Source organism: Rhagoletis pomonella, unplaced genomic scaffold (assembly GCF_013731165.1).
Source record: "Rhagoletis pomonella isolate Grant_MI unplaced genomic scaffold, Rhpom_1.0 Rhpom_scaffold_00006, whole genome shotgun sequence".
Taxonomy (NCBI): Eukaryota; Metazoa; Arthropoda; class Insecta; order Diptera; family Tephritidae; genus Rhagoletis; species Rhagoletis pomonella.
The window spans coordinates 35,264,021-35,267,953 of record NW_023458560.1 but is presented as its reverse complement, the minus strand read 5'-3'; the positions used below and the strand labels follow the sequence as shown (position 1 = coordinate 35,267,953).

The 3,933-nt window shown below is 36.0% G+C and overlaps 1 protein-coding gene across 12 annotated transcripts in view; it reads left to right on the top strand.

Moving 5' to 3' along the window:
* Positions 1 to 3,933, top strand: part of LOC118740640 (CD109 antigen-like) — a 124,359-nt gene that overhangs the window by 10,304 nt on the left and 110,122 nt on the right. The window lies entirely within an intron of this gene.

Here is a 3,933-nt window from a genome sequence, read left to right as displayed (position 1 = left end):
CAGAATAAGTCACTAACAACAACAAAGCCACACGCCTGTGTTATGCATTTTTGCAGCATAAACAAATTCCTTACTTTGTTATTTTCACACGCTAAACACAAGCGGCACAAGCTATATCTACTGCATGCGCTAGCTCTATGTATGTAAATATGTACGACTGCGCTGCTAGCACCTTCACGCTTGGTACATGTAGATATGTCTGTGGATGCATTGCTTGTAGCTCCACATTAGAAATGGTTGTGTGTGTGTTGGTGACTTCACTGAGCTATGCTTTGAGCTAGGCACATATGAATGCATGCTCATATGTGCAAGCGAGAGATTCAGCTAGTAAGAATTTTAAGTAAATATGTATTGTAGTAAATAAGTAGTACATAAGATGTTAGAGTATAAATAAGATGATTTCAATAAAGAACAGGACAGATTTTGTTATGCGACATGCGAAGTTGCATCTAAAAACAAAACTCGTTTTATTTAGTACTAAAACCTTCGTTAATACACATAGAATTTCGTGAAGCAAAACTAAAAAATAAATAAATAAAAATAGGTTTTCCGATTTTTTCAATATAGAATGCCATAAAGCAAATAAAGATACATATATAATAATAGTTTATACATATTAACGTAATGCATTAAATTATAGCTAATAAATAATTGAGGGATTCACAACGGTGTCGTAATTCTCCTATTGCTGTATGTCGTAAATAAATGTATAGAGAACTTGAAACGATAACCAACTATTTTTTAACACTACAAAAATTCATAATATCATTTTATGGTATTTTGCAAACCCCCTTATATATTTTTAGGCGTTTAAAGTTTACGACATAAAACAATACCACACTTAAGACACCGTTGTGAATCCCCCAAATATTTAGTTTTAGAAACAGTTCAGGTGTATATTTTTGTTAAAAAATTGGTTCAACAATATGGCCCGATGAATGCATTTCGCTTCTGTGAACTGAAGGAGGAAACGCCAGACCACATTCTCTCTGAATGTGACGCTCTTGCTAGGCACATACTAGCTCACTTGGGTGGTGCTACACGTAATCCATTTGAAATTTGGAACAAAACGCCCTTGAAAGTGCTAGGCTACATTAAAAGCCTTCCCCTATAGGGCGGAGGGCCACGTATAATAGATCAATTCAGAGGTCGCGGTGCATATGGCGCATAATAATAATAATAATAATAATAATAATAATAATAATAGCCTAACGGGTATTTCCTTTCACTGCATTGCCATCGGGTTACGGGCTAAGTTTGAAGTTTCAGGTCTCTAGCTCATGTGGAATTTGGTGAAATATTACGGCTGTTCAGTATACATCAGTAATAATACATAATTTGGTTCTTACAGAATTTTAAAATACAAAATTTTGAGCCGAAATAATTTTAACTGCAAAGATATTTTTTTTTAATTTTTTCCAGATTTTTCAACCGAATAATGTTTGAAAAGCAGAATTTACTACCGCTTCACTTTTACACCCTATTGAAGGTCTGCAGCAATGAAGGTAGTGGAGACGACGAAGCCGAGCCCCAAGTCGATGATAATATAGTCGATGTCCCACCGCCTGACAATGAGCAGGTACGAATAGCAATTACGCGTTTGAGAAACAACAAACTGCTGGAGCTGACAGCCTGCCAGCTGAGCTATTAAAGTTTGGCGTCGTCAACTCATATGCAGAATATGGTCAGATGAACGCATGCCCGACGATTGGAATTTAAGTGCGCTCTGCCCAATCCACAAGAAAGGCGACCCGCCATTCGCGCCAACTACCGCTGGATCAGCCTTTTAAGCTAGGTTTAAAGGTCTTATCGAGCGTATTTTGTGAAAGACTAAAGCCCACCGTCTACGAACTGATTCAACCTTATCCATGTGGCTTTAGACTTGGCCAATCCACCGTAGACCAGGTATTCACAATACGCGAAGTCTTGGAAAAGACCCGTTAGAAAAGGAGCGAAACTCACCATCTATTTTGCGACTTCAAAACCGCTTTCGACAGAATTTATGCCGCGATGAAATATTACAAGGAATTGATAACTTCCTCCTTATTTTGAAGTCGGTTAAAAAAGTAATGTCGAATTGAGGAATGAACATTTACTTATTTTGATTGAAATATTTTTCTGAGCAGCATTGTACCATTTTTAACCTAAGTGGAACTTTTTTAGGCACACCTACAAATAGAGCCAGATTGAATGTACTATACATAACTTTTCCCCTCCAAAAGCCACGTCTAGATCCACTCCTGTGTGCCGTTATTTCTTTCGAACGGTGCGTTGTCGTCTGTGAAGTGAAAATTTTCAAACATTCGTCACGTGGTAAAAGATAAAGAAGTAATAAAACTGGTTTTTGTGTTTATTGGTGGTTTATTATCATACAATGGGTCAATTTGTATGGGATCATTTTTAACCTGAGCATGGGTAACACTGCGCTGCGCAATTGCATTGTCACCGTAGCCGGAGTTGCCACGCCAACACCAACATATGAAAAGCGTTAGCGCCGCTAACACCAAGAAACACATGAGACACACATACAATTCGCCACAGTTTTTTTAAATTATACGTATTTTGTATTTGCTTTTGAGTGGTGAGAACATCAGAGAATCTATCGATGGCGCCGGCGTTATAGAGCCAGCGCCATAAAAATTGCGCTTTACCCAAGGCTAAGTCCAAGCAAGTTTGCCAAAAATACATTGGTATGCTATAAGGGATTTTTTCAGGAATCGATTTATGGATTTTATTTTTTCTTAAAGTATCTGGCAGTGGGCGCCAAAGTGTAAAATTTTCACATTTCTTACGTTTTAAAAGAAAAAAGTTCATACTTCAATGTAAAATATTATAATTTTTTTTATCAATTTGCGGCCATAGTATCCTAGCTTTTATACAAGTGCCCTCATCCTTAATTTACAGGTCGTCATGGTTATCGCAATTTTGCCTGTGTTTACTCGCAGACCCTAAAGTTTTCTTCAAAAACCTTAATATAATTTAAATCTGCCAAGCATTATGGTGGTACCTTTAACTAGAGTTGCAAAAGTATCGATATTCGCCGTACTCGCTATTTTCGATATTTAAGAGACAAAAACTCGAGATATCGATATATATCGTGAACTTTTAATTCTACGATGAAAAACATCTACCCATTCAAAAAATGAATAGAACCATTTACCAACAGAAAATTTTATTATACATACATATATATGAGGTACATATCTGTGTTCGTATGGAAAAGTAGCATATGTCGAAGGGCTGGATTAAGTATAAATCGGTATTCGCAGCATGCGATTGCGAATGACTCACAGGCACTGAGCCGTTGAACAACGTTTGGCAAATAAACGTACCAGAAATAGTTCCGATACTAGCAAGTCAATATTCTTATTAAGTCTCATCGAAAAATTTCTTGTCGTTTAAAGAATAAATGGAATGCCGCATTATACCAAAGCCAGCCTTTCGACATAAGCTACTTTTCCATACGAACACAGATATGTATGTATGAACAGTGACCCACACTCAAAATCACATATTTCGCAACGATTTTTCGTTCCATATTTTTTTCATTACTTTGTTTATAAAAGTATAGCTCAATCTCTTACAAAAGCCATATAAACCTAAATTTCGAAATTTGTGCAAAAATTAGAAAAAATAAAAAAAGTTTCTTAAAAATTGCGAACTTTTTAATAAGAATTTTTATTAAAAAAATGTATATGCAGATTTGTAGTCTATGAAATCAGTCAGCGATGTTGTTTGGCGCAAAAATAAGTAATGAGAAAATGGCTAAGCAATACTCGATATCGAAAAAATATCGATGTCTGCAAAAAAAAAACAATTACTCGATATATCGATACTGACATCGATATATTTGCAGCTGTAGCATGTAATACTCTTTTCAAAATACTGTTACGATTATCCTCGAAACCTTGAGGGATTACCCAAATATACTCG